Source organism: Ursus arctos, unplaced genomic scaffold, assembly GCF_023065955.2.
Source record: "Ursus arctos isolate Adak ecotype North America unplaced genomic scaffold, UrsArc2.0 scaffold_3, whole genome shotgun sequence".
In the NCBI taxonomy this organism is placed as follows: domain Eukaryota; kingdom Metazoa; phylum Chordata; class Mammalia; order Carnivora; family Ursidae; genus Ursus; species Ursus arctos.
In genome coordinates this window covers 80,578,028-80,589,247 of record NW_026622985.1, presented here as the reverse complement: position 1 = coordinate 80,589,247, position 11,220 = coordinate 80,578,028, and positions in this window count along the sequence as shown.

Sequence of the window (11,220 nt, the reverse complement as noted above, 5' to 3'; positions counted from 1 at the left end):
CTGCTGGAGAACTGCATTCCTTCTTGCCTCCTGGGCTGATACAAACAAGGCAGACACTGAGAAAACTTCAGTGGAGCACTAAACAAAATCTAAATGTTAGTTTGCAGATTGGCTGCAAAGCCTGAAATTTATTAATTTACTTGTGATTCTAGTCAAAGAGGTATTTCTTTTTTTTTCTTTTTTTGGAGGCGGGGGAGGGGAAGGGGAGACAGAGAATCTCAAGCAGACAACACGCTGAGTGCTGAGCATGGAGCCCTATGCAAGGGCTCGATCTCACAACCCTGAGATCATGACCTGAGCCGAAATCAAGAGTCGAACACTTAACTGACTGAGCCACCCAGGCGCCCCCGCAAAGAGGTATTTGTGAACCAGAGGGTGTTCATTATGTCACCAGGAGATCTCCCGATGTGTTGTAGTGAACGACAGGCTGATAATGTTCTCTTCGCTTTGGCAATAACAGAATGAGAGGCTATAATAAGGGAGGAAGGTCCTTGAGGAGAGACGCCCTCTCCATGTGCCTTCTGCACACAGCTCCCTGAGTGGGGCTCCCCAAGGCTCCTTCACTGCTGGTGGGGAGCATCAGTGTCTGTGGTGGAGAAGATGGGCCCTGACCTGCCCCATCCAAATAAGACTGCCCAGTGATAACGGGGCCAGCAAGACTAGAAAGTAATTTGTTGTCTGAAATGTCATACTTTCTTTTAGTAACCGTGTTTAGTTGGATTTCTGGTTCACTTCTTTTATACTGAAATATTTTAAAGAAAATAATAGACATCATAATATTCTACCCATGCCAAACTTCAGTTTCCATCTCTTAACAAAATACATTTTTTCTGTATTCTTCACCCAACAAAAATGAATGATCCCGTAACATCATCTAGTACCCGGTCCATATGCAAAATCCCTAAGTATTCCAAGATGTTCTTCACATTTGGTTCGTCCAAACCAGGTCCAATTCAAGATCATGGGTTGCCTAAATCCCTTTAGTCTGAGGGACAGTCCCTCTTCTTCACGCATGTCAGATTTTTAAATTTGTCATTTTTCAGTTCTAATTTTCAAAGGGTAAATCGTGTCGGTATCGCTCCTAAATCAACCCTCTGTCCGCAGAGGAGGCCAGTAGAGCTGTTTCCGGGTTATTTTTGTAGAGGTGCTCTTTTGCCTTTGGCCTGAGTGTTCGTTGTCAGTCTCCGTGGACCCCTTAGAGGTTGACTGGTGGGCAGCTCTCTGACGTTCACAGAAATGAGACTTCCAGGGTGGAAGCCTTTTGCGCACTGGTGACGAAGTGAGTTTGGAGTCTGCCCTCTAGAAGCTCATATCCTCTAGGTCACCGCTTTAGGAGTGGCGTAGAATCATTAACACAACATATTCAAAAGGACTACACCCCTAATTCCAGGTTATAATAATGTGGGTAAATTTTTTAAAGTCCACTGCAGTGTTTAATCTCTGCCTCCCTCCAAGGAAAGTATTTACGTTTCTTTAAAATAGGCAAAGCCCCACAAGCTTGTTTTGTGTGTGTGTGTAAAGCATAGATGGAAGCAGATTGCGACAGACTTGGTGTAATTCAAGAAAGTCTCTTCCACGTGGGAAGCAGTGAGCAAGCCCTGAAAGAGCAGGTGTTCTGTGGCTAGGCCCGTGCACTGAGGAGTAGAAGGGGGAGGGTTAGAGGACAGAAGTCAGGCCAGATTGGAGTCTCATGTATTCTGCTGAGGAGTGTGGTCTTGATTCTTTGGGAAAAAAACTGGAAGAGTTTTTGAGCAGGGAAATGACACGGGCACTCAGGAAGATGATCGTGGCGTGTATGGATAGCGCATGAGGGGAGACAGGAAGGCTCTAAGGGATTTGTGATGGCAGGGACAATGGGTGACTTGACAGAAGTGTCAGTGACAACTTCAACACGAACAGTCTGGGCATGAGGAAGAGGGAGGAATCAAGGGCAACCTCGAGGTCTGTGGCCAGTCGTTCTAGGTCGCGAACCCAGGTGGGGAGGGAACACAATGGTGGTATTTTTTTAACATTTCGAGTTCAGTATCTGTCTACGAATGAGGTTCTAGGGGTCAGGAGAGGAGGATCCAGTGCGTTGAGGTCGAGGGTGTTCGTTTCAAATGCTCGCACAGAAGTCAAGCCATCCGCCTTATCATCAGCCTGTGTAACCACGTGCCCGAGGCTCGGGGCTGCCTGTCCGAATTTCTGGTGAACACACCACTAGGCCGGACTGAGTACACTTGCAGACCGTAGCGGGTGTTCTCAGATGGGGTGATGCTCAATTTTATGTGTCGGGCTTCACTGGGCTGAGGGATGCCCAGATAGCTGGTAAAATCTGATTTCTGGACATATCCGTGAGGATGTTTCAGGAAGACATGAGCTTTCGAATCGGTGAAGAAGTAAAGTAGATCACCTTCACCAAAGCCAGCGGGGACCATCCAACCCCGTGAGGGCCTGAATGAACAAGACGGGAAGGGTGAGTGTGTTCTTTGCTTGAGCTGTGACATCTGTCTCCTGTTCTTGGACCTCGGAGCTCCTGTTCTCAGGCCTTCAGGCTTGGATCGGAACAGCACCATCGGCTTTCCTTGGCCTCCAGCTTGCAGGGGACAGATTACGGGGCTCCTTGGCCTCTATCATTGTGTGGGCCAATTCCTATAGAAAATCTCTTTGTTTGTATCTATACGTATCACACCGGTTCTGTTTCCCTGGAGAACCCTGACTGATACAGATGGAACTGAGCTCATGAACTTCCCAAAGCTGCTGTTTTCGTCCACACGCTAGGACATCACTTCAACCCCGGGCTACTCGTTCTTCCTGTGAGTTGTTCCCGTCAAAGGTTTTGCTGTGGCCTTTCTAGGAACCCACTTTTCCTGATTTGATTCTTTATTTGAAAATACAGTTTTTCTTTTGGCAGATCCCTCGAAAGAAGATAATTGCCTAAAATTTCACTTTTTGCTACTTTCCCGTCCTCAGAGTGGGCACTACAAATCATCATGGTAAGGAATTTTCCTGTTTTCATGAGCCCCAGTAGGTCGCTGACGAGGATGCTGTGTAATCTCTGTGTTAATCATCTGCTGGAAATGAAACTTCCAACGCCTTCCTGTCCACTTCGCAGGTGAGAACCTTCCTTTGCAGTCTTGGCCCCAGCTTCCGGGTGAGCGGCAGTATCCTGGAGCCTCCCGAGTCTGGCCAGTCCTCCCTGCCTTCGGACTCTCCTTTTACTGTCTTTCTCCGCTAAGTTCTCTAGGATCCTACGTATGGTTTTAGCAAAGGTTGCGCTTCCTATCCAAGGAGATTTTGTTTTTACAGAGGGAAAGACTGAAGTTCAAAGGCCTCTAAAAACAAGCGCCATCATACAGCTAGAATGTGGCAGAGCTGCAGACCCCTGCTTCCCAGCCTTCTGATCTTTCCATTATGATACAGCCGGGAATATCTGTGGTTCTGTGATCTTCCTTTTCCGGGCACAAAGCTGAGATCCGCGTCTCACAGCTGAAAGGACTGTCTTGCAACTGCTCATGGGATCCCGGTATCCAGAAGTGAGTCCTTCACCTGGCTCTTTTCAAACTGTAGCCAACTTTAACAGACTCAGCAGGTGCAACATGCTCTTTGGGGGCTTTCCTCTTTTACTCCTCAAACGCTCAGACCAGTTGTGGCTGCCTCAGAGCCAGCTTTTAAATCCCTTCCACCCTGTTCTGTCTTAGCAACAAAAACAGCTGCACGTACAGCTTGACCAACAGCAAAAGAACAAACACTTCCTCCTCAGTTTTCCTTGCTATTTATAGTTTTAGTCCTACTCTGGGTTTTCTTTGGCTTTAATGTAGCTGTTATCTGGGTCAGCTGACCCACGCCCTCCGAAGTGAGTCCCGCAGCTTTCATTACAGGCCACTCATTCCATCTTTGTCCCATGCTTTCTTTTCCGTCATTGCTTCTTGGCCAAAGTGTTGCTGGTGGTGACTGTTTTTCTTTCTACGGTGCCGCTCTGTGCCAGGGGACTGTCGTGTAGCAGAAGCCAACTAGGAAGAGAGGGGAAGGAGGGAACCAAGTCTGCGTGAAGGTCTCTGGGGGGGAGGGGTAGGCCACGGAGACTTGGTGGTTTATTCAGATTATCCAACAATTCCGGCCATTTGAAGAATACACTTCAGCTTTCCGTCCTCACTTCTGTCAGCTGCCTGTCCCTGTCGCAGAAGGTAGATATGGAACGAAGTGGGCTGTTTCCCACAGTAGGTCAGAAACAGCCCTCAAGAGAATGCAAGGAGGAACAGAAAACGTCTGACCAGGAAGGAATTCCAGGTCCACCTCCAGGACCCTACAGTTCTCGTGAGGAAACCAAGGTCCCCAGAGACAAGTCAATCATTTTTACCTTCCACGTCCATTTCCTGGCGAGGCTTGTCCAGCCTGGAATCAAAGTAGAAGAAGGAAACGCACATGCGGGTGACTCCGTGGCAGGGTGGGTTTCGAGCCATTCTGAGGTGACAGTGAAACAAAGCCTGCAGCCGGAGCCTGCCTGTTTAGTGCGACCTGCACCAGGGGACGGGAACAGTCTTGAACAGAAGCCCTGAAAGTTGAAATTACTACCGCTACAAATCGCTCTCGTTCCAAGTTAGCCCTACGGGCACGTACTATCCTGAACACTGCAGATTTTAACCTCAAGCCTCATAGCAAGTGGGGGAGATACAATTACTATCTCCGTGTTAGAAACGAGGAAATTAAAGCCTAAGTTCATTGCTCTCCTAACACTCTATCTGCCTCCTAACCAAGGATATAGTTCAAAAGAGGAAAAGTGCTCTCCAGGAAGACGTTCACAACGTGGGTACCTACAAGAAGCAGCTGAACGTGACCTAAACGTCTAACTGTTGAAGAGTGATGAGCTCCACAGAATCCAGAGCAGTGGAGTGTGATTCAAACTATTAAAACGGGGGCGCCTGGGTGGCACAGCGGTTAAGCGTCTGCCTTCGGCTCAGGGCGTGATCCCGGCGTTATGGGATCGAGCCCCACATCAGGCTCTTCTGCTATGAGCCTGCTTCTTCCTCTCCCACTCCCCCTGCTTGCGTTCCCTCTCTCGCTGGCTGTCTCTATCTCTGTCGAATAAATAAATAAAATCTTAAAAAAAAAAACAAACTATTAAAACGATCGCTGTAATAACCCTGTTGCAGTGGGGAAAGTCGTTCGTGACATACGTGGGGAACGGTGCCAGGCCACGTACCTCTCTCTGCTGTGGTTTAGATAGCCGTGACTAGAAGAGACCTTGAGAGAATGGAAAGTTCACGTATTCAAATGGCACACATGATGTCCTTTGCGGTTTTTTTTTAAATCATCACACTACTGCTTGTGCAAGGAATGAAAAAAATGGTCTCCTTCATCTTTATAATTCTATAACCAGTTGTCAGTGGCCTAGCAAAGATTTCTGGTAGCTTTGTGTTCTCTCCACTCCCCCCTCCAGGTATCTAAGTTTTCATACTTTATTATTTCTCCTGTTTTGTATGCCTTTGATATCAAGGGGGTAAGAACAGTGGAAGGAATAATAAATGACCGTGTTCGGATGGAATAATAATAAAGCTTGATCTTGAAAGTTGTCAAGTAAGTTATTACCTAGTTCTGGTACATATTTGATATGCAGACAAATACACAGAAAAACAATCTTGGTAGCTTACTAGCTCATCTCGCATGTCCTTCTTCAGAGTTTATAGACTGGACAGGAAGGTTACCCGTTCTAAATCTTACGGGAAGGGATCTAGAGAGTACTCTGCCCTCCTTCCCTCCCCTCCTTCCATTCACCTTCAATCCACCTTCATTCCACTGTGGAATCCAGTTCATCCTTTTCTGAGCTGAGTCTCTTCGTGGCTGTTAGAAAAGGAATGGCTGCACAGCCATGTTCACTGCAGCATTATTCACGGTAGCCAACAGGTGGAAGCAAACTAAATGTCCATGGACAGATGAACGAATAAAGAAAATGTGGGGCCTGCATACAGTGGAATACTATTCAGCCATTTAAGAAAAAAAAAAAAAAAGGAAATCCTGTCAGACATTAGAACATGGATGAACCTTGAGGGCATTTTGTCGAGTGAAACAAGCCCTTCACAAAAAGACGAAAACTGTACGATTGCGCTTCTCTCGAAAGGAGTCAGGCTCATGGAAACAGAAAGTAGAACGTGGTTACCAGGTGCTGGGAGGAGGGGGAAATGGGGAGTTCAGTGGGTATAGAGTTTCAGTTGTGCAAGACAGAAAAGTTCTAGAGATCTATGCACAACAACATGCTGTAGTTAACGGTACACTGTACTCTCAAAAATGGATAAGATGGTTATGTTGTAGATGTGTTCTTACCACATTAAGAAGAAAAGACATGGTCACTTCTGCAAAACGAAACCGCCACTTGAATTCTGTCCTTCTAATCCTTCCCATCTAGGTGTGGGCAGCATCGTCCATCATCCCTTTTCCTTCCCGTGACATGTCTGGGTACGTCTTTGCTCTGAGACCCTCCAGCTGGGCCATGGTCTTGGTCTTCCGTGAAGACTCCTTCTCTAATAGCGGAAGAAAATAGATGTGAAACCTTTCTTCTGTAGATAGAAGGAAATTATCTGTCGAGCGAAAGGCGACTTCTCAGATATTAGGTGACTAGAAAATCTCCCTTCCTTAACCACCATGCCTTGGCTGGAAGAGCTGAAGTCCCTGTAGCCTCCTTTGAGGGTCAAGGTCAGGCGTGGGGCCTTAGTGCTGAGCGGCAGTGCCGCAGTACCTCCCAAAGCCACTAGATGGCCCCCCGGCTCCACACCTGACTTCCTTGCGGGCTTTCTGAATTCTTGCAGGAATTGCCGAGAGAGACGAGACAAACCCGGCCTCCCCGCTTTCTATTAATCACTAACAGATCGGCTGTGGTGGACATTACAGCTCGCCCTTTTCACGTGGCTTATTCTCATTTTCAGCATCCTTCTTCCATCGCCCTTATTTGGCAACAGGTCTTGTCTCTTAACCAAACTGATGTTCCCTAAAGGCTGAAGCTGCCTTGCCCCTCCCGTGGGCTTGTACAGAGAGGGGAGAAGAAATGGACTGAGAGCACACGATAGTCGGAGGGACAGAGAGAGAAATGGAAAGAATGGATGCTCACTGAGGAGCCAGAGAAGGAAAAAGCGTAAGGTAGGTTTAGGACCTTGTGTCCAGGATTAGAGGCAAGAGCAGCAGGGATGAGAAGCAGATGTGGGTGGGAATTCAGCTGCAAGAGGAAACCCGGGGGCGAGAAGCCCTTGGCGGCTACCTCAGCACACGTGCGGCCCTCCTGAGGTGTCATCCTCTCGCCAGTCTGAGCACCAGCACTTGGAGCTGGGTCACCTCAGGGTCAACCCACAGAGCCACTAATGAAGCTTCGAGGACATGTTCATAGGGGCACGGGCCAGAGTGGTGTGTCATCACGGCCGCAGTGCAGCCCGGACCCAGCAGATGACCCTTTTCTTGTGAGGATTCCAAAGCCTGTGACTAATACTAATTAACCCTGACTCATTGTAACACTGAGCACAAAGAGGTCATTGTCTCCACTGAATCCGGTGGGGAAACTGAGTGTGGAGTGGGGAAGCAGCTTTGCTCCCTCAGTGGCACTAGGCCACGCGTTTATCACTGCCGGGCTCCAATGCCCTTGAAGCTGCCCTTGACGATCAGAAGCAAACACTTCCAGTGGGCTGTCCAGAGGAGGAGCATGGGCCCTTTGCTCGTGCTGTTTCCATGTGGGCTAGAGCCATAGAACTAGAAACTAGAAACTTGGCCCAACACCCCTCCACCCCCTCTGCTTCTACAGTGAGGAATCTGAAGGCCAGAGTGACAGCCAAGATCACACCATGGGTGTTGTGAGTGGGCCAGGCCTAGAACCAAGGTTCTGCGTGCAGCCCCCTTGTACAGCCCCAAAGCCAGCAGAAGGGAGGCAGAACTGTGCGAGTTACAAGCATGGGCTTCAGCTCGGTAGCCTGGGTTCAAATTCTGGGTTCACTGGTTACCAGCTGTGTGCTTCCAAGCCAGCCACGCCGTGCCCGTTTCTCCATCTATAAAATGAGGCTAGCGTAGGGATGTTTTGAGAAGCCAAGTAGATACGTAAAGTGCTCAGTAAATAGTAACAATTTTTTTAATATTATTTAAATAAGGCAGGTATCATAATCCTTAGCTGCACACCTGGCCTCTCAGCTACCCTACTGCTTTCAGCCCAATCATCCTTCTGGCCGTTTCTCTGGTTTGCCTGGTCTTCTGGGTCTGCTGAGGGAAGGGAGCACTGAAAGAACAGGTGTTGGGCTCGGGAGAAAGAGACACCCCAGAATTTCTTCACATGATTCTTGCTCTGGGGAGGCTCTTTTCACCCAGCAGCCTCCATGACATCATCGGACAATGCAGGTGCTGCTGGCTCCAAGCCCAGCTCTGGAAGCATCAAGAAGAATCTTGGGCAACAAGATACCAAGCAAGATAACCACATTCCTGCCAATCTCCTCAGGGCCCTGGCTCCGGGCCTGGCAAGCCCACCCTCAGAAGGTGGGGGTATAATGACGACAGGAAAGCTAATTACTGTCATCACCCTGCCGGGTTGAGAATACTGGCTTGTTTGTCCAGCACGGCTTACCTGAGTCATCCATCCTGTAGCCTAGAGCCACCTGGGCCTGGACTTGGACCAGCAGGCTGCCTGGAGTCTGGAACCACCTTGAGCCCGCTGAACCTGGCGAGTGCCCGCACCTCCTCCTTGTTCTCCCCTCAGAAAGCAAGTTGAGGCCACTGGGCTCTGGAGACACAGCTCCACACTGCGTGAGGAGCCCGGCCCAGGGCTCATTCTGGGGCGAGCAGAACGAGAGTGGAGGCCTCACAGCCTTTGGAAAATCACCTCCATGGATCAGAGAAGAAACCAGGAGTTGGAGACCTGCCAGCGCAGCAGCTTCCTCGCCACCTCACTGTTGAGGGGCTCCCTGTGCCCCACTCAGGGGGTCCCCCCGGGCACTCCCCAGGCCAGCCCTGCAGGCCAGCGGCCATCTAGGCTCAACTCCCATCGGCTCAACCTGGGCTTTGTTTCAAAGTAAAATGAGGAAGAAGATAGGTGCTCTCTTTCACAGAAACATTTTAAAGCTAGAATTAGGAAATACTTTTTCAAAAAGTATCAAAAAATAAGAAAGTCCCCCTACTCCCTCTCTGACTCACAGAGTAAGGGAAACAAGAAGGATGGGACAGAGAAGAGGTGCGGACGGCTTCCCTGGGACCCAAGGAAGAAGTTTACAGCCTTGAGGTGATTTCCAAGGTAAGGACCATCTGTGGCGCAGCTAGTGAAGGGAACCCGAGAAGGCCAAAGGGGGACACCTGTGGGTGGGACCAGAGACACAGGAAGCAGGGTTTGAAGGCAGCAATCCCAGAGGCCTTGGCATGTGGCTCTCTCCTCCAAGAAAAAGAGCAAAAGAGCCCCGTAAAACGAAGCACAGGCCAAGAGGCCAGCTTCTCCCGGCAGGGGGGTGGGGGGGTGGGGGTGGACCTGAGTGGTGGGGTTGCCTCAGGCCCTGCCTCCCCACAGCTGTGGCTATTGCCTGTCTCCCTCTCTCCCTGCAGCTCCCCAAGTAATTGGGGGCTTGGCAGGAGCAGCTCCTGCGGTGCAATCTATTCCCCATTAAAGCCTCAGCATTCCTGGTGCCACCCATCGCCCCTCGAGCTTTCTAGTTTGGCAGGAAGGGAGGCTGATGACAGATGATCCCCAGAGGGAAGGGAGAGGCAAGTCAGGAGGGTGGAGGAAGACCTAGTTCTGGCCTTGCTCACTAGAACATGACCTCAGTGTCATCACCACCGGCTTTCTGGTTAACCTGCCCACCGAGAGTGACTCCCAGCCCTGACCTCACGAAGGACATTGCGGCTCCTGGTAGGCAGGGAGCCATCGTGGGCTTCGCCTCACGGAACTCAGCCAGGCCGGCCCCAGCTCCCAGCGTGCCTCGTCCACTGGACAAAGCCTCCAGGCTAGACTCCCTCAGGACGGGGCCTGGACCCTGGGACTCCAGAAAACTCTCCGTCATCACCATATATATTGAGGGAAAATTTGGGATGTGTGATCTAACAAGGAGGATGGAGTTGATGAAAATTCGGCAGTTTAGAACTGCCCTAGGAGACCCGAGACACACGGTCTGTGCACGCCCAGCGCTCTGCAGGCAGGAAGCACTGTGGTGCCGGGCCGACAGGGCTGCGGTGGGGAGCCTGGCCGTCCCACTGGCCCCAGCACTGGGTCACCCCGGAGACCTTGGGCAAGTCAGTCTCTCTTTCAGTCTGTCTGTCCAGCAGCGTAGTAATAAGTATCTAACTGGTTCAGAACTTACTGCAGATGACAAGAAGCCTCTGGGAAAATTTGGAAGTGTCTGTCTGTCTGTCTGTCTCTCTCTCACCTCACCCCCCAACATGAGCTGGGAAGAGTTATAGAAAGACTTGATTTGGGGAGAGAGGTGCGACCACAAGGGCAGGGGTGGGGTGCAGGCAGCAGCTGGTGTCTTAAGTCAAGAACAGGGAAAGAGCAGAAGTGAGAGATGACAGTGGAAAGCCAAGGACCAAGGAAAACAGCCTGAGAAGTCAGGCTGAGAAGCTTGGGGGCTGTGGTTTGGAAGAAGGAGGGGTATCAGGTGGTGGCCTGGGCAGACGGATGTTCTTTCCCTCAGCAGCTGAGGTTTCGCCTTCCGAGATGCGTGCAGACCTGACGTCGGTGCCCAGCCTGCCCACTGAGGAACAGGATGTTTGGGGGCTGGGCTGTGCCCCATCTCTGAGCACTGCCTGCTAAGCCAGAAGCCAACAGTAGAGGCCTACAGACTGTTGGGCAGGAACGCCAGAGCCGGTGCTGGCTCTGCGGGACGGGTAAGCAGGCAAGTAAGACAATCCTCTGAGAAGTCTGATCTTTTTTTTAAGATTTTATATATTTTTATTTTTAAAGATTTTATTTATTTGAGAGAGAATGACAGAGAGCACGAGTGGGGGCAGAGGCAGAGGGAGAAGCAGACTCACCGCTGAGCAGGGAGCTGGATGTGGGACTCGATCCCAGGACCCTGGGATCACGACCTGAGCCGAAGGCATATGCTTAGCCCACTGAGCCACCCAGGCGTCCCTTAAGATTTTAGTTTTTAAAAAGTAAACTCTACACCCAGTGTGGGGCCCAAACCCACAGCCCTGAGTCACATGCTCCACTGACTGAGCCAGCCAGGTGGCCTGAGAATTTGGCCCCCTTGACAGCCCAAGTGGGACCTTAGTGCCACCCAGGGTCCCCAG